Genomic DNA, 19788 nt, shown 5'->3' on the forward strand with positions numbered 1-19788 from the left:
CAAAAGAGCAAAGTGCATCTGATTTGTGGCACAACTGCAGGAAAATCAGACTTACAGCAAGCTCTGCTAAAAAAGTTCCAGTACGTGCCACCACAAAAAATGACAAATTTTTATCTGAGCACATGTACCCTTCCTTTCGTGGGAATTATGAAACAAACTATGGTAAAGAAAATGAAGTTAGAGCTTGTCATCAGCTGAAAGAACAGGGTATGAACATCCTTCACATGGGTAGTGTTATCAGCATCCAGGAGCCATGGCTCTCTGCGAGTCCTGACGGGGTCATTGACTCAGATGTGCTTCTAGAAATAAAATGTCCTGTGCCAACTTATCCTTCACTCACGAAGCAGCTTACCCAGAAATGCAGCGATATCAAACTGGTAGATGGAGAGCTGCAGCTGCAGAAAACTGGCAGCAGAGGCTATTACATGCAAGTGCAACTTACAATGTTTTGCACAGGGCTCAAGACTGCCACACTTGTGATCTGGACACCTACTGAGCATGTTTCATTTACAGTGCAATATGATGAAGCATTTGTAAAGGAACAAGTAAAACGCTTGAGAGGATTTTACTTCTCATATTTCTTACCTCGACTTGTAGAGGAGTATGCAGCAGGACGGTTTCAGTTAAATGAGAGATACTTGAAGATAATGGGCAAGGTTTAATGCATGTTACAACTATAAATGGGACAGTCAGACACCAACATGTCTGCAGAGTTTGGTCTCTGTCTTGTGAATGAAAGGAGACATTCAATATGAAATCTGTTAAATATTTCAATACAACTAAAATGTACGTAGTTGCAAGATATGGTGGGAAATGAATGACAAACTGACAACATTAAATGTTGTGAATAGTTCTGTATTTCTGTAATCTTCCAACACAAAAAAATGTCAAGAATGCACAACTAATTATTGTAGATTTGAGAAAAACTTTTTTTTTTTCATTTAAGAAATTTATCACATTGTGGTTGAATAAAAAAGTAATAATTGTTCAATTGATTGATTGCTATATATATATATATATATATATATATATATATATATGCATATGCACACACTGTGTCACATAACCTTTCTTCTAGAACACAAGATATAAAAGTGAGACCTGGAATTATTTACTCTCTACATATATGTACATCAAATTTTAAAATAATTACATTACACTACACAACTTTCTGTCTTTTACCCACTCATGCAGGACTGGCTAGTTAGGACATCAATTTAAGCAGACTCAAAAACCCAGCTACCTCCTCCAGCACCTAGATTCTGCCCCAGGGTCTGCTCCTAATTGGACATGCACCTTAAAGGCATCCAGGAGGTGTCCTAGTGAAATACCAGAACCATTTCAACTGGTTCTTTTAATAAAAAGGAGTAGTGAGTCTCTTCTGAGCTCCTCTCTAATTACCTCACCCTATTTCAAAAGGGAGCCCAGACACACTCATTCTCATCTCATTATTTCGATCACTGCCCACAGCTGGTGGTCACAGGTGAGCGCAGGAATGCAGATCAAACAGTAAATCAACTTTACCTTTATGGTCAACTGTGTTTTTACCACAGAGACCAGTTCATTTTCAATTCATGAATTTCTTAATTTCTCCCAAACACAAATTTGTCTTGCAATCAATTCCACACTTAACATAATCTACCTCCGTGGTTTTCAGACTTTTGTTTTCAATGCACACCAAGGGGCAAGCGAAATTTCAAAGCTAAGATGTACTTATACCCATAAACAACTGATCCATATGATCAATTCTTCTGACTTCACTATTTAATCAAACCAGTCTTGGGCATGATACATATTTTGTAGTGAACTCTACAAGCGTGCATACACATCCTTATCACACAGTTTCAGATAAAGCAACAAACAAGCAGTCTTACTGCCTCAGGTTTTGATACAGCAACTTTAGAAGTGGGTAAAGTTTCTCTTTGAAGAATGTTTGGTTTCCAGTTGCCTCTTAGGCTCACTCAGCACCATGTCGGCATTTGTTAACATCTCCCAGCAAATAATCCACTTCGGGTGAAGGCTGTTCTTGTGATTTTAAGCACAATATTGTGTTTTTACCTCATCAGAAAATAGTTCTTCTCACTATCAGTTGGGGCCTTTGATATACTAATACAGTCTTCATTTTCATGCATCACTTCTTGTACAGATACGGTAATCACTTTTGTTTGATACAAATTCCTAAGGTGCACATTAACATTCTTTATAATCCAGAAAATAAAAGCACCTGCGTAATCCACATAGAAGAGAAAACAAACAAACCCATACATTTCACAAAACTCGAAAAACAAACACACACACATTCCCCATACCAGAGAAAACCCACACACATTCTACGTGACCCGAAAAACACAACATTTGGTTCACAAAGTTGGTGCATATGGACTTTCTAAATAATCAAGTAAAACAAACAAAGCCACACAGACCAGACCAGACAGGTTCAGAGAGCTGTTTGCAGAACACATCTAGATCTTCAATAATGACATGCACTAATAAGCAGTGCAGCACTGTGGCTTAAAACAAACACACCCACTGTGTATGTGTGTGTGTACCTCAGTTGCAGGATGAGGTCTTCTCCCTCCCGGATGACACTCATCGCAGCTTCCTGTAGGTCAGGGTTAGAGCTCGGGTTAGTGTGAGGGTTAGAGGTGAACAGGGGTCAGGTGCGGGTGTTAGGTTGTTATGACGGGGTTAGACTTAAGGTCAGAGGTCACAGCTGGGCTGTTACCTGTGTGTTGGCCTGTTGCTGCTGCTGCTGGCTTATGAGAGTCTGAAGAGCCTCCACAGTGTCTGGGCAGACGAGGACATCTGAGGAGAGCTGTTTCTGGAGTCCATCCATCCACGCTGAGATGGAGGAGAAGAAGAGAGGAAGACCAGCTACTGTTAATAATACCTCTGACGAGTGGTTACAAAGTGTGTGTCAATGTGTATTACCTCCTTTGTATGCGTGTAGAAAGACACAGCGAGATCCAGCAGCAGCTTCCTCTGTTCAACACGCTGGATAAAGGCCTGTGATATGTAAACAGTGTAAACCACACATTCACAGCATATAAACTACAACACAGCCCCGCCTTCTCCCCCCCTTCAACAGACCACCTGCATGCGGAGCTCCAGGTCTCGGGCCGCCTGGTAAATCTCCTCCTCTTCACACTCTCCAGACTGAGCCAGCTGGTCTGCTGCCTCCAGAAGCTTCTCCGCGTTGGTGTATGTGTTCTAAGAAAGAGGAAGAAATTAGTACGCTGCAGCTGCACTTAAAGATCAACTATATGTGGGTCTTGAGCCTACGGTACCTGTGCGACCTGCTGGAAGTCGTCGTGGCGTTTCTGCAGCGCTCGTGCTCGGTGCAGAGATTTCCCCACGCCAGTGTGTTTGTTCAGGAAAACCTCACCATGCTGCTCCACCCAGTCCAACACCTGGGAGACAGACATGTGGAGGTTAACCTGAATCTCAGATCTTTTTTCTCCTGAGCTCAGAATTTTTGAATGGTACACAACTTTGATTATACAAATGCACAAAAAATCTAAGATTTTAGATAATTTATAAAAAAAGAAACCCAAACATTTAATATAATGTGTGGCTATAAAATTTTAGTTTGGACATTGAAGTGGATTCTTCAGAATCTGGCTCTGAATATACATCCATATTCCAAACTGGATCAGCATCTACATTTTTTGGTCATACCTGTTTAACATCCTGCTGAAACACACACAGCTGCAGGCGCTGATGGAGGCGGAGCTTGCGGTGTTGCCATGCCCTCTCCACTTCATGGTGACCCTGCAAAACAGAGGACAGTCTGTATCACTCCACGTATCTTGCTGTCTGCACATTGGATGTGGAGGATGTGAGACAGGTCACGGAGGGACATACCTGCATCACTTGGTGGAGAACTCCCATGATGCTGTGTGTGGCGGCAGTGAAGTCAGGTTTGGGCACTGATTCGTCAGAATCTGATGCTGGGCAGCGCTGGAGGACATCCAGTAATGCTTTACCGCTCTCGCTGACCTGAAGAAGGACAGGTGTGATAAACAAAGAGACAGACAGCTGTCTAGCACACACAGGATTTGAGAGCACAGACAGGCATGTACCTGTGTGTAGTTTGCAGAGATCTCTTCATTGAGCTCCTGGTGTTTTTTTACAGCAGCTTCCAGCTCTGCTGTCGCCGATGGCAGTGACCCTTCAGAGCACACTTGAACCCAGCCCTCCACCCGATGCAGGAACTAAACAGGGAGAGACAGACAAGTAGGTTTTTTGACATGAGAACATCACCTGACTGTTGCAGTGTCATATAAGAGGAGACAAGTATGGTAATATAAATCAATACGGGTCACCTGTTCTGCCCCCTGGTGGAAGCCGGTTGCCATGGCGAGCGTGTTGCTGCGCTCTTCCAGTGCCGTGGTCAGGGACTTCCAGTCTTCCTGTAATTTTGACGAAACCATGGCGATCCGTTCTGCACCATAATGACCAGCCTCTGCGAGCCTCGCTGCCACAGTGACAACGCTGTCCACGTTCACGCTGCCATTCTGCACAAACACAAACATGTCGATTCAGCTCATTAAAATCACTCTGTCCATAAACACACACACAAATACATGTGCACTCGCTGACTGACCATGCAGTTGGCGGTGAAGTGCTGGTGTTGTGTCTGGAGGTCTAACAGCGTGCTGGTGGTTCTGACCGACCTCCACCAGGCTCTGCATGAACAGCTCTTTACTGTGACCGATCCACTCGGACATCTAAGACAGAGGGAGACAGAAAGGTTAGCATCCAGCTATCTGTCCAGGATGCTAAGGTTGATGTGAATAAAACAAAAGATTAAGAAGCGTTAATGTAAGGGACATCAAACTGAAAGTGAGAGATTGAAAAACTTAAATTTGATGGACACAATACATAATACAATGAAATGCAGAGCATCATAAAAGATGGCAAACTTGGTGCAAAAAGTTAGTGCATTTAATTTAAGCACCATGAAACTCATTACAAACTTAATGTAAAGGATGCCAAACAATGTGTGAAAAAGCGAGGTTAGGCAATGCAAAAGTAGCTCTCAAAAAACCATTTCCAGTGTTACCATCCAGAGGCTCAACAGACATTAACTCTGCGAGAAAGGATCGTTATAAATCTTTATTCATTTCTGTACTTTACTCTAAGGGCTGACATCTCTCCTGCCTGAAACACATGTCACCTAATTTGCAACATGTCAACTGTGATTTGCAGCTTTGTTCTCATGAAAACAAACATGATGTTTGTTCGACACATGGGAAGAACCCCCCAGAACTTAAGTCAGTCTTTCGAGAAATGTGACAGCAACGTACATTACAGAGCAAACAAATTTTTTTTTTTCATTCTGCTTCCAACCCTTAGGTTTCATACTTGCTTTATCACAAACATAAACCGCACCTTGGTGGCGTCCTGCTCAAAGAGGTGTAGCTGCAGTGCCTGGTCCAGGTGCAGCTTCTTGTCACTCCAGCTCTGCAGGAGGTGGGTGCGAGCCGCCTGCATTCGGTCCAGCAGGGACGAAAACCTTTGGAGCCACGCTCTGGAAGTCCGCCCCACCTGAGAGCCAGCTGCCATGGCTGCCGCCACCCCCCACCACCTTCATTAGAGGTGTCACCGTGTGAAGGGCCAAGGCGCATACGTTGGAGTAAACAACCGGCCTTCTCGGTCAAGTGCATCAACTGGTGCTGTGGCAATAGTATTACGGAGACGACCAATGTTCCTCAAGAAGTCTAGAGAGAGAAACATGGAGGGAGAACTTGGCTTTATGACCTTTGAAGAAGCTAATTTGCCAAGAAGGTTTTGCAGTTTTAAAGGAAAGTGTTCCAGATCCACACCAAAATCTACGGGTGCTTTCTTTGCCTGTGCGCCAACTTGGAAGTTTCATGAAATCTCACTGGAATTGTGTGTATTTTGTAGGTAAGCGTGTTAAGATTATATGGTAAACACGAGAGAAAAAAAAACACTCACTTGCGGGCCTCATCAACATCCTGCGGCTCTGGTATGCGGTTCAGTCCGGCCTCTTGCTGTTCCAGCTGGGCCAGCAGCTGTGTGGCGGCCCCTGAGAACTCCTCCAGGCCCAGGCGTAGCTCAGTCCACTCTACATGTCATACTCCAATGAGCCGCCCGAAGGTCAGAGGTCAACTGGGAGGGGTCGACAAGCCGGGACAGACCCTCCACGGACACCAGGGCGTGTCTGGAGACAGAAACAGGTTACTGCATACTGCAGGGGAATGTCAAGAACTGAGTAGTTTGTACTATAGACAGGAGAACGGTGGCTAGCTGTCACCCCTGATGGACAACAGTCTCCCACCCAATGCAGGAGACTCTGACAAGCACTGAGCAGCTCCTTCAGTGGCTGCGGCACCCACGATGTGGGACGGAGAGATGTTCGCAGGTCTTTCCTCCCACTGCTGTTAGACTCCACAACAAAAGACTCCAATTGATCAAACACACACATCCACACATTTGCAATAACACTAAGTGCAATACTCTTTTTCTGACAAAGTTGTATTTTTACTCAGTTGTATAAAGCATTTGTATTCTATTTTTATGCTATTGTATATTTATTCTATTTATTCAACGGTATATAGTATTTTATTTTATTCTATTCTGTACAGTTGTGTACAGTATTTTATTCTTATTGTATTCTAATTTTTGCTATATAACTTTTTGCACTGTCCACTTCCTGCTGTGACAAAACAAATTTCCCACGTGTGGGACTAATAAAGGTCATCTTATCTTATCTTATCTTATCTTATCTTATCTTATAGTACACACAGGTTGTAAGTAGTAGCAGTAACTTCTGTAACATGAGCACTTCATTTAGGTGTAGTGTTAGTATGTGATAAAGGGGTAATTTTAGAAGAACATCTAACATTAGTGGTTTTTCACTTGGGCACAGTAGTCAGTGGAGCAGTACTCTTCTTAGCAGTAGTAATACTTCATTTAAAAGTCAGTGCACTCAGTTTAACAGTACTGCCTGTAGAAGCGCTTCAGGTGGCATCAGCAGGAGAACTGGCACTTAAGGTAATGACAGCTGATCTTCACTGTGCAGTAACGCACCTCGAAGCTGAGCTTGGCACTGCCCAGGTTGGTCTTGTGTTTCTGCCAGAAGGGTGTCAGGTTTGATGAGCAGCGCTGTGTGGATGTTGGAGGAAAATGACTCCTGCAGCGTTTCGCAGTACTGGCTTCACACTGTCCCACTTACTGCCGCGCATGTCCACCACCACGGTGAAGCCACGAGCACGCACATCCTCACTGACAGAAAGACACACAGATGCAAAAGCTGGTAATACGATCCAGGTACTATTTTTTCTACAAAGATTTGACCCACGTTAGTTAGTAGTAGTAGCTCCTCCAAGTCTTGGCTGGTTAAGACATTTCTTTAAAGATAGCTTAAGTCAAGATGCTAAATACTATTTGAGGATATGACTTGATAACTGGAATTTCCTGAACAGGAATTTACACTGTTATTTTTTGGCATTTTACTGGGATTTTTTCCTGATAGTGCATTAAAATTTAAAAAAATACAAAATACAAAAGGTTTTACACAGTGCTTCAACAAACAATCAAAAAACAAAATACTCAAACAAAAAGAAAAGGAGAATAAACAAACGCCAGTGACGACTGAGGGAACATATGTAATAAAACAGCACATCTGAAAGATGACAACCAGACAAAGGACATAAAAGACAATATCATTTTCAATGACAAAAACCAACTCTATAAAAGTTAAAGTCGTTGACTGTTTCTGTGAGGTCATTCTAGGTGGAGGGGTCCTGCAAAAGCACAATTTTAAAAGGACCCACCCGAGGCTATCAGGCCACAAGCTGGCTCATTTAGTCTCAGCGTTTCTGCTATAAGGCTCGGGGCTAGACATGCTTTAAAAGTGATGAGGAAAATCTTGAAATCAAATCTATAACATGTGGGAAGACAAAAGAGAGAAGCCAGGATCCGGGAGACGTGATGCCATCTGCTAATACATGCCAAGCTGCTGCATTTCAAACTAGAGAGGACAGAACTGCCACGGTCAAGCCCGTAACACTATAAAGGCTTGGATGTGTTTTTCCAGGTGTGAATTTAAAAGCCTTAGTTTAATTTTGAAAACAGGTCTTAATTCGACAACCGTGGGTCGGATCAAACTGAGCTCGTAAATTTCTGGTATTTGTAAACATGGTTTCAAAGAACTTTCATTTGAGTACTACAGTTTGTAGGATTAAACAATAAGACTGAACTATCTGATTTTCAATTATTCAGCTAAAGAAAACTTTGTATCATCCAACAGTTTTAAACTACAGCTAGGCTTTTGGACAGTTCACCTGTGTGTCGTCTACATAGCAATGAAATTTAGCTGAATAGAAGCTTATAAATACAAAATAAAATAGCACCTAAAAAGGAACCTTGTGTTACTCCACAGTAATTGTAACCTGTAGATGACCTTTAGTTGACTATGTTGACATAAAAGGGTTTTTCTATAAGACTGAAAGCAGCCAACACTTGCTTAAGCCCCTAAGAGCCTTTTGGCCTTCAAAACAGTGAAGGCAGTGAGTCATTACAGAAATCAGTGTTTTTATGATCTATAATGGTAAAATTAACAATCCCAATTCACAAAACTGTGTCTATTCATAACATTTTGACAAAGTATATATACTACGTACCCCAGGCTAACTAATATTTAGGTAAGCTCTGCAAAACAGCTCTACCTGGGTATCGTGGACAGGTAAGTGACCAGCCGACTGAGGTCCTCCTGTTTTATTCGATCATGATTGGTCCTCGCAGGGAAGGTCAGGATTGGTCCACCTCGTTTGTCCCGTCCACCTGGAAAAACACATAGAGCAGTTACTCAAACTGAGTTACATGAAGACTAAGCTGGGATAAAACCTGCAGCAGTATTAGTGTTTTTCTATTTTCTTTGCTTGTTTGTTTTTACCCGATACGAAGGCCACTTTCTCTCTGAGCACCGTCAGGACATCGACTGCCCGGACACACTCGGCTTTACCAGAACCTGAAAGACAGATAGAGGAAATCTTGAGCTGCTGGCTTTTGTCTAGTCCAGCTAGAGATCTACCACCATAGGAACCCCAAATCAAAGGTGAAACACAAACACTCTTCAAGCCCCCTTTATCAATGGCCTACTTTTTTTCTGATTGGCCAACATGTCTATTGTTGAAATATTTCTAATCACATTATTTTCAGCAGCTTTCTTCACTTCACCACCAACTTTCTATCAGTGGGGCATTGTGAAATTGGCATGAATACTGTGTCACCCACACTACCGACCACACTGGGATGCCGTCATGTAAAAATATTACTAACAGTGGTCAAAAACTCCACACTGACTTATCGTTCCAGCTCAAGATATTTGAGTGGGACCAGTGTGGTGAAAAACACCTACAGGCTGATGCTATTATCACTCATCAATTTTTCAGTTCATGTCAAGTTTAAAAAGTTAGGAAATAAAGGACAAGGAAACATCAAACTACTTCCTCTCATCTACCAAAATCAGGCTTCAGCGCGAGGAGCTGACAGACATTTCAATTAAAAAGCTCCTGCAGCTCAGGGAGCATGTCTTTGTGTACTTGTATGCCTATATTTGTGAGGACTGTGCTGAATTTAAGACCCTGTGAGGACATTATCTCTGAAAAAACCCACAAAGGTCTGTTTTCAGGGGTTGAGATGTGCTTTTAACATTTGATCAGGTTTAGGTTTGTCATGGTTTAGGAGCCTGAAAACACATTTTGTCATTGGCGGTCCCCACAAAGCTAGGAGTACAAACATAAGTGTGTGTTGCAGACGGCCTCCCATGTGCGTCAGATCATCCTCCACAGCGGGGAGAAAGCTAATCCAACACACACACACACACACACACACACACAATGAAGGCATTAAACGTCTCACATTAGCAGCTCAACGAGCAGCAATAACCCTCAGAGAGAAAACCTAAAAACAGGAAGAAGAGAAACACTTCTCCAACTTAAGCTCCCTCCTTGCAGCACCCTATTTCTCCTTCTCCATCCGTGTCTGTCAGACTGACCCAGACTGACTTATTAACTAATCAGCTTCAGACCCCTGATAATCCATCAAGGGTTTTAGTCAGGCCACACCCATGTGTGATAATAACCCAAATAACCTACACATAAATTCACTGTGATAAGAATATTTACTTCAAACAGAAAGTAGAAAAGCCCCAAAAGACTATGGGAATGACTGAAGACTAAATGTGATTTAAACCATAGGCTGTTACAAAAATAAACCATCCAAATTATGGAGTTCATTTTCAATATTTTCTGCAAAAAAATCAACCAACAACAATAACAGAAGTCAAACTGTGTTCTACCTTCAGATGACTAATGAGCTGCACTGTTTTGCATCCGGTCCCCATGTGGAAAAATACCCTGATTTGGTCAATGAATCTGTAAGCAGACCTCTTCATTTTAGCTTTCACCAACAGCTATTTTTACCAAAGGAAGGACAAACATCAACAGCACTGTGCCTCCTTTCTCTTCCTTTATGGTTAGAACTCCCTAATCTTCACCTAACGGTGCGGGGTACCTGTAGTATATCTGCTGATTTCCATGTTTGCATCCATGAGCCCTACATGGCCTGTGTAGGTTTTTGGTCATCCAGGTCATGGAAGTCTTATGCTCTTGAGTTGACAGCAACTAGACATATTTTTTGATTCTTGATTCTCATTCAGAGGGCTTCTTCAGTTTCGAAAGGCTCACGGCGAGTCCTAGGTATTTAAGCTCTAGTGGGATTAGAAAAGTCCCTAATGACCTATATACTTTGCTTCACAACTTTGCTCATATATTTATTAAACAACTAAGCTAAAGACAGGGTGGGTGAACGGTTATTAGGACCACCTCCAGGGTCACAACTCCACTAAAGGCTATATACCTGGGATTCCTCACCAGCTGTTAGAGCTGAAAAAAACAAAAACAAAAACAAAACACTTGGATGAGAAATTAAATATTTTGATGAATCTAAAAATGAGTTACAGTTTCCTTCAGTTCAAACAATTGTAAACAATCCCTTTAAGGCTCTTTTTATGTGAATAACCATGAAGAAAAACATCTTGGAAAATATAAAATTTCCCAGTGCTTAGACCCTGCAGGAGTAATTTGTAGACTTGCAGTGAATTACTGAAGACTTTACTAACTGTCTTTTGGAAATGGGAAGATGCATGTTTAATGACAATTGGGTTTAGAATAACTGTTTCTCTTGGTGATTAAACTCAGCCTTGCTGCTTTCAGATGACTGCTGAGCTACACTGTTTTAATCCTTTTCCCATGTGGCAAAATACCCAGACTTCTTCTGTTCCATAAGTCGAGTCGTATAATAGAAAGTCAAAAGAACTTGATTGTTTTTTCCATATTTGAAAGAATGCTAGGTTCTGCTTGGGTCTGAGTAACTGTAAATTTTATCATTCGATGCTGAGTGGGAGGGTCCATGTGGACGCCCACATGCCTGCCAGTTTTTGTGACTGTACAAACTCATCTGCAGAGACTTTGAATTACTATGCACCGACTATGCTTGTGCCCCAGGCAGCAGACTTCAAGTGGACTTCAAAAGAAATATAACAGGAGTGACTACTCAACTGTGGCATCTCCAGCTGTCCGTGTTCTCGACAGAGTATAATAAGGGCTAGCTTCTCACCTTCAGTCAGGAGCCCTTGGTGCCACATTGTACCTCTGCAGTGTAACTGTTCAACGTGCAAGGTTACCAAAGCAAACTAGAATAGTCAACACAAACCATCATCTTTACTTACATCTCTACAAGAAAATGGTCTGCACTTCATGATCCGGCAAAAACGAAGAACCTAAACAAGCAACATGCTAAAACAAAGCTGCCTGGTGTCCAGGCTAACAATCAGTCTTTCAAGTAGGTGTTTGCTCTCATCTGAGACTCAGAATGGATTGGACCGGACATCAAAGGCTATAATGCGCTATGAAGACAACTTTCCACTGTTCTTTGGTCAAAGTAGCTAAAGGTCATTTGCTCAAGAAAGAAACTTGAGATTGAGATCAGGGGTATAGTTGCAGCTCAGTAAAAGCAAGCGGTGGTGAGCCATCTTCACTAAATCAATCAATAGTATTAATATTTTAAGGAAACCCCACCTATTGAATAATAAAATAAGATATAAAGTCCATTTAAACATTAATTGACTATATCCACTGTATCCTACAGAGGGCAGTGGTGGGCTTGAGACTGTCTCAGCTGATGTTGGGTACAAAAGACTTCAGCCTTCAATAGAGCTGCAGCAATTACGCTTGGTTAATGATTACTGGAACCAGCTAATGGACAGAAAATCAATCAGCATCTAGTTTAACATTCTGATAAGTAGTTTTTCAAAGATTTCATAGTTTGTGCTTCCCATACAGGAGAACTGGCCACTGTTCCTCAGCTGACATGATAGCAAATTACTTTTGAGTGTTAAACTCAGAAAGCAGATATTTGTTGATGTGATTTTGAGCTCTGTGAGAATCTCTGTATGGTTAATCAATCAGTCGATTAGTAAATTAATCTACGCTGAAAATCATGGTTAGTTGCAGTGGTGGGCTTCAAGCTGTGGATCAAATACATTTGGGAATCAGTGTCCAATGTTTAAATTAAAATGCAAAATCATTCAATTTGAATTTAGTTGCATCCCATTAAAAGAACCTAAACTCCAGTTCCTGATCTGATTTCTTTAGCCTGAGATGAGCTTCCCAATGTGCTGCAACTGATGGTTTTTATTTCTGTGATAAATCATCAATAAGAACACTGAGAGCAGGCAGTTCTTTATCGCTGCTGATAACCGAGTTAAACTCCACACTCCTGCTCTTCACTTGCTGCTGTTTGTCGTGAATTAGCCGAATTTGAAAAAAAAAGATGATGAATGTGTTGGAGTGGGTGGACCTGTTGTTAATATATGGCAGCTCTGAGAGCAGAAGCTAACAGCCTGCAGACGCTAATGAGTCGCTGGTGGGTGTTTGAGGTCTGTTCGAGTGTAAATACAACTGAACCTGGCACGTTCTGCCACATCTGATTGATCCTCGATCGGTTGTCAATCAAGGTGACACCATCGAGATTTGGAGGAGGGATTTCCACTCTGATAAAGCTGTCTGACACCAATAAAACACTCACTCTCTGAGTCAGTCACAAGCTGAAAATAGCGGCTGTGCAGAGCACATGAAAAGCCTTCAGAGGAACTTGCTGTCAGTCTGTCAGGACTCATCACACTGATTACACAACAAAAACTAATGAATATATTTCCCCGCAGTGTCCTCTGAATCTCTAAAATGTCAGCCTCGTGGATTTGAAGACATCGCAGTCCGAGGCCAAAAATACAACATTACTTTCTTTTTCTGAGTGACCTTGGTGCCATTTCTCTGCTTGTAAAAACAGCCTCGAGACATCCAGTTTTTATGTTGCCCAAAATGAACTACACTGACATATAGCCTGATCTGAGAAAGAGCTACAAACACTGTTACTCACAGCCGTTCCATCGTGAATGCAGCTTCATTCACAGAAAAATCACACAAACTGCTTTACAGTTTTTACCATCAGCTGCTCCATAATAAAGTCTGCCAAATACTTCACAATAAAAGTCTGTCAGTTTCTTCACAATAAAAGTCTGTAAGATGCTTTACAATAAAAATCTGTCAGCTGTTTCACAATCAAAATTAATCAAGTACTTTAAAGTAAGTCTTTCCGCTGCTTCACAATAAAAATCTGTCAAATACTTCACAATAAAAGTCTGTCAGCTTCTTCACAATAGAAATTTGCCAAATACTTCACAATAAAAGTCTGCCAGCTGTTTCACAATCAAAATCTGTCAATGACTTTACAATAAAGGTCTGTCAGCTGCTTCACAATAAAAGTCTGTAAGATGCTTTACAATAAAAATGTGTCAAATACTTCACAATAAAAGTAAATACTTCACAATAAAAGTCTGTCAGCAGCTTCCCAATGAAATGCCATCAATACTTCACATTAAAAGTCTGTATACTGCTTCATGCTCCTATGTGAAATAATGAAATTCTTTTAGCCTCAGTGTTTCTACTTTCCATTAGTTGCATTGTGTAACTTGCTGTTACTGACAGTGCTGTCAGTGGTTTTGCTAAAATATCTTCTTCCATAATGTTCACAGCAGCTGATTACTGTACATTTAAACCTACACTTGTTCTACTCAAACACCATTTAGCTGATTTCTTGTTACTGTACGCTATTTGACTTCTGCAAGTTATTATTATTCCTACTTTGTCTTACAGCTATAACCTTCCTGGAACACGACACAGCCCCACGTTGGTTGCTTGCCAGTTAAAATGTGATAATGTGTGACTGAACACAGCGTAAAAGCATAAAATCAACTGATAAAGAGCCCTGAGATCATTAAAGATCATCTGGATTGTTTGTATGTAACTGAAAGCAGAGATGCTGTAATTCATAATGACGCTGATGAGATGCAGTTTTCCTTCATGGTCAATTGCCTGATAACAGTCTAGCAGAAAAGATAAGTACATCACATCCATTTAGCAGCGCTTTTGTCCAAAACATGAAGAGGCTGCTGGGACTGAGCAACCAACCCTGTGAACGATGGCCAACCTGCTCTAAACCACTGAGCTACAGCTGTGGCAAATATTTAAATTACCACAGGGAGCTTGCCAAACAGACACCACAGGTCCCTTTGGGGACCCGTGGGGCTGTGTCCCACTTTTCCCTGCTGGTAATCCAGCTTTTCCTATATCCATATGTTAGGTTTGTAGGCATTTTAACCCATGGCTGGGTTATTTTATTTTTTTATTTATCCAACACTTTATTTTTAGGTTTTAATATGCAATGGAAGAAATCAGAAGAAATTTCTAATTCTGCTTTCTGTCAGAAATGTTTCCCATAACCCTCAAAATTCAGGTCAGTTTGCCTGCTGAGCACATGTCCTGAACCATATCTGACTGGTGCTGCTCTTTACATCTTCACATAGATTTTCTTGCTACTATCAGCAAAACATTAGCAAGGTTGTCGAGCCATATCCTTGTAAAGCCTCCTCAGTGTTCCTTATATTCTGTACATCCCAGCATATTTAATTGGAACAACAAAGCCTTTAATGCCTTTTGACATTTGTGTGGTTCTAAAAACACAGTCTGGTTTGTCTCATGGATGGTCTGCTTGGTTAATGCATGCCTCTGTGCAACAGCCACTTTTTGCAGTTCTGTTTTATTTTCTTCTGGTTTCTAGTTTTATTGGTTGTGTTTATTATCATTAGTTTAGCTGCCATTAGAAATTATTATATGTTTTATTCCTTTGAGGCACTGATTTCAGGAATTCTACTTCTTCCTAGATTCCTTGCTGGCCTAATTTTGCTCTTTTGAAGAGATTTCGTGAAGAAACAAGTTTCACTCTTGTAGCTGAACAATATTTGGCTCTTACTATGCTATGTTTGATTCATCAAAATGAATCCCAACCACTACTGAAGGGCAGCAGTGAAATTTGTGAAGCTAATAAGGCTGTTTGGTCCACTAGCCTTAGGCTTTATTATGCTTATTCATAGTCATATCATACCACAGTTTGTGAACTGTAGACTAAGGTCGCATTTCACTATATTAAATTATCTTCGGATTGGTTTTTCAACTATCTTTTCAATCTTTCGGTAAGTAAACGTTTACAAAATATTTTTTTCAAGTTCACTGTGATGTCCTGTTTTCTCAGACCAACAGTCTGAGATTCAATAAAGGAAAGCTGCAAGTATATCCGAGAAGCTTTTATTAATTTTTTTTTTTAAGTGTCATTATGCAGCTCCTAATTACCTCTGCCAAGGTCATGAAAATAGTTGTATGTTCAAATATGAGAAGCTGATTAACTGATCATCAAAAAAAGCTTCTGATTACTTTCATTATTCAGTACACATTCTGAAATTACCTCCGCCAAGGTTAAGTCCTCTGAAGAATTAAACAAAATCTACGGCGCCAGCTCACAGAAATGTTTGTGGAGACGTAAAGCGTGCTAAATTTTGGCGTATAAGCCTCAGTCAGACAGCCATGTGTAGCCCTTATCCACTCAGAAAAATAGAGACCAGTCGATAAACACAGAGTTTATTCCATCACTGGTGGGCAAGTTGGTTTACGGTACCTCTCAAAAGGTATACGGTGCTACACTAAAAACACTGATTGTGATTGATTTGGTCGCTAATAGATTGAGATGGTGGCCTACAATTTGCATGGAAAACACTGACTTGTCTGCAAAAACTCACCATTTACTCTCTGAGTGCTTTTAAAACTGTACAAAGTGCAGTACAAACTGTATCTCTTCAAAGTAAAAGTCTTACTGTCGCAACCAACATGTTTCAAAAAGGTGAACATTCTCAATCACAGTCAAACTTTCACAGCTTCAGTGCTTCTTGGCAAGTAGTTGGCAAGTGTTTGCAAACAAGATGGTGTTCAATGACAAACAATGGGCAACTGCAGTAATCTTAGAGCACCTAAAACAATCACAAAAAGGTTTTTGATGCACCACCATATACCGCTTTGCAACCAACCAACTGCCAGCAACCACCAACTAGTTCTCTAATGACCAGTGTTTATTGGGTCTTTAGCCGATCTCTAGGATTAAAGCTGGAGGTGTGGTTTAGACAAGTAACTTCTGAATCATCTATCCATTTTCGTCATGGGGTATGCTGAATTCCTTAGATCAAGGTGAGTTCAAAGAAAAAGTTCAAACTTTTCCTGAGGCCACAATTTTTTTTCCAGCTGGGACTAAATTTGGCACAGATGATCTTCAGACCAATCCTGACAGAAGTTATCAGATGGATTTGGGATATCAAAAGCACCAGTCAATCACAGACAATCAAAGGGTCATATCACAGCAAGACATTACACTATCCTAACCAGCTTTAACTGGTGGACCATTTTTAGGAAGCACAACCAATTCACCAATTATACCCCCCGAAACCCTAAAAGATGACACTAGAGAACTTAATGTCTGGTTTCACTATAAATGAATCTGTTAACTCTGGTTTTATTTCATTATTTAGCCCATAAAGCAACAAGAAACCAAGCCAGTGGCAGAGAAAAGCAGTAAATCTTTCAAAATGACAATAAGTCTTCTGGGCTTCATTTGCCTTAATATCACTTTTTCATTATATTAAGAAAAATTAAGACTAATATGTGCTGTATTAAACCCATCCACCTACTATACATGGTTCAGATGGACACCCTGCTGTAGTGCAGATTTGCGGTACTTGTACTTCAAGTATTTCCTTTTCATGTTAACTCGTCCCTCCACTGCGGCTTTATTTAGATCAAGCACATTTTCATCCTCTGTAGTACGAGGATTCGCTGCTTCTCCTTTTTCCCTTTTTGCTTTTTTTCAGCCACCTCACACAGCCAAAGAGGAAATCATCAGTGGATTGATCAGCGGGGAAAATAATTAGCTGCAGTCCTGATCATTAAAATAAATAAGAAACAATCACACGTTCATCTCAGAAAAGCTTCAGGAAAGACAGAAAATCCATTACATTTGCTAAGTGATGGATCATTTTTTGTGTCATTTTTAATTAAACATTTTCAGGCAGCAGCTTCTTAAATGTGGATGTTGAACATTCTCCAATTTCTGTGATATTATGTCAAATTTGGGTTTTTTTGTTTTTAACAGCTTATCCAGCTTAAGGAGATGGAAGTTGGAGGGGTGAAAGGTGACCCAACAGTCATAATAACTGTTATGACTGCTGGGTGATAACAGCCTCTGTTTTTCTGTATGTCCAGATATATACACTAAAATAGTTGATTATTCCCAGATTCCCAGATGGGCTGGTAGTAGTTACCACTGGTTGGAGCCTCTCAAATATGTCCTTCGAGGTTTTCTGTCTGCAGGTTTATATAAAAATTTACAGCCTGATTGCACAGCAGCCAAAAGCACAAACACGGTCCAGATGTCCTGTTCGGGGACTCCATTTAGCTGCTTTACTGAGCTGGGCTGCCTGGGTCGCCATCTACCTGTCAGTCAAAGAGGCCACACCCCTCACAATGCAAACTTTAAGCCTCTACAGCAGCTGCAACCATGTGTATTTCTGTTGTACAGGTAGATATTTTAACATGGGAGTCTATGAGGACTGACTCACTGCTGGAGCCTGCCTCCAGTGGACGTTTGGGGAACTGCAGTTTTTGGTGCTCTATCTGCATTTGCCTGGAAAGACGATTGTTTGACGATTGTTTGAGCAAACTTTGTAAAAAAAAAAAAGAAAAAAGAAAAAAGAAAAAAGAGACAGAGAGAGATCAAAACGAGCTGGAGGAGCAGCTTGCCTCCAACATATAGACCTCAGTGTGTTCATGGGGTCGGTTGGGGGGGGCTGGAGGTTTCGGGGGCTCCTGCACAGCTCCTGCTGCCTCCACCTCTAGATACAGTGTTTCAGTGTTAGAATATAAAATACACACACACTACATTACATCACACACATGTTCAATAAGCAAGGAGGCCTTCCCATAATCCTCCTTGGTGGGACCCCCTACACACACACACATCTGAGCGACAGGACAGAGAGATGCTGACACACACACACATTCATGGTATGTAGCATATAGGGCACACACACACTGAGTCAATGGGCGGATGTGGAGGCATCATGGCGACAGCAGCTCTCTCTCTCACACAAACTCACTCACACACACACACACACACACACACACACACACCCTACCTGCCGTCGCCAGGCCGTCCGGGCCCGCTTCTCCTCCTCCATCCACCGGATTCATCCTCCCTCCTCCTCCTCGCGCTGCTCCGCCGCCCTCCTCCTCCTCGCGCTCTCTCCTCCGTTATGTACCGTCGCTCGCTCCGCTCCTCGCGCCTCCTCCCTGCCTACCCGTCAATCCCTGCTGCTTTACATCAGATCGGGTCGGTGCAGGCTCGGTCGGATGTGTTCCCCTCCTCCCGGTACCGATCACTGCTGCATCCTCCCCGGCTCAGCCTCGACTGTCCTCCTCCTCTTCCTCCTCCTCTTGCTGCTGCTGTTCTTACGTTACCCGTGATCCGCGCGGCATCGCATCACATCACGTCACCGTTACTGCCTCCGTTACCGTTACTGCCCCCGGTATCCCCCCCCTCAGTCTCTCTCTCTCTCCTCCTGTCGGTCCAGGCGGACGGACGTTCTGTGTCGGTGTGTGTCTCAGCACGCAGGCGCACCGGAGAGATGGAGGGGGGCGCTATGCACGAGGGCTGCAGCATCTGCTGCACCGCTCCCCACCCCCTGCTCACCCCCCGTTACTATAACGTTAAGGCTGCCGTCGGTACTACGAGCGCGGCTCCCGTTAACGTGACGGAGGCTGACGCCATCGGCTTACTCAGCCTCCACTTTATTATATTATATTAAATTATATTAATTATAATATATTTATTATATTATCCTCTTATTTAACATATTTATTTTAACTCTATTATATTTAGAGTATTTCATATCATTTTTAACATTATTTTAAATATATAATTATTTTATCACACATTTTTATTTTTTAATTATATTAATTTTTTTATTTTCACTTTATAATATGTCGTATTAGATTAATTGTTTTTTCTTGTTTATATTTTCTAGATACTTTTTATTATTGCAGATTATTTTAGATTTAGATTAAATTTTTTATATCATAATTAAAAAATATATATTGTTTTGTGTGTATTACTTTTTAAATTACGTTATGTTTACATTAAATTAATCGTATAACTTTTATCGCATTTTTTAATTATATTAGAATTTAATTTTAAAACATATATTATATGCTAATATCATTTTATTATTGTAGGCATATTTAATATTTTCTAGATTTTTCT

At 41.4% G+C, this 19788-nt stretch overlaps 1 pseudogene; it reads right to left on the bottom strand.

Annotated features, from left to right (window-relative positions):
* Nucleotides 1–2880: 2880 nt before the first annotated feature.
* On the bottom strand, nucleotides 2881–18719 carry LOC120746041 (annotated as a pseudogene).
* Between the last annotated feature and the right edge of the window lie 1069 nt (nucleotides 18720–19788).

This window comes from Simochromis diagramma, unplaced genomic scaffold, assembly GCF_900408965.1.
Source record: "Simochromis diagramma unplaced genomic scaffold, fSimDia1.1 OVJJ01000107.1, whole genome shotgun sequence".
Lineage (NCBI taxonomy): Eukaryota > Metazoa > Chordata > Actinopteri > Cichliformes > Cichlidae > Simochromis > Simochromis diagramma.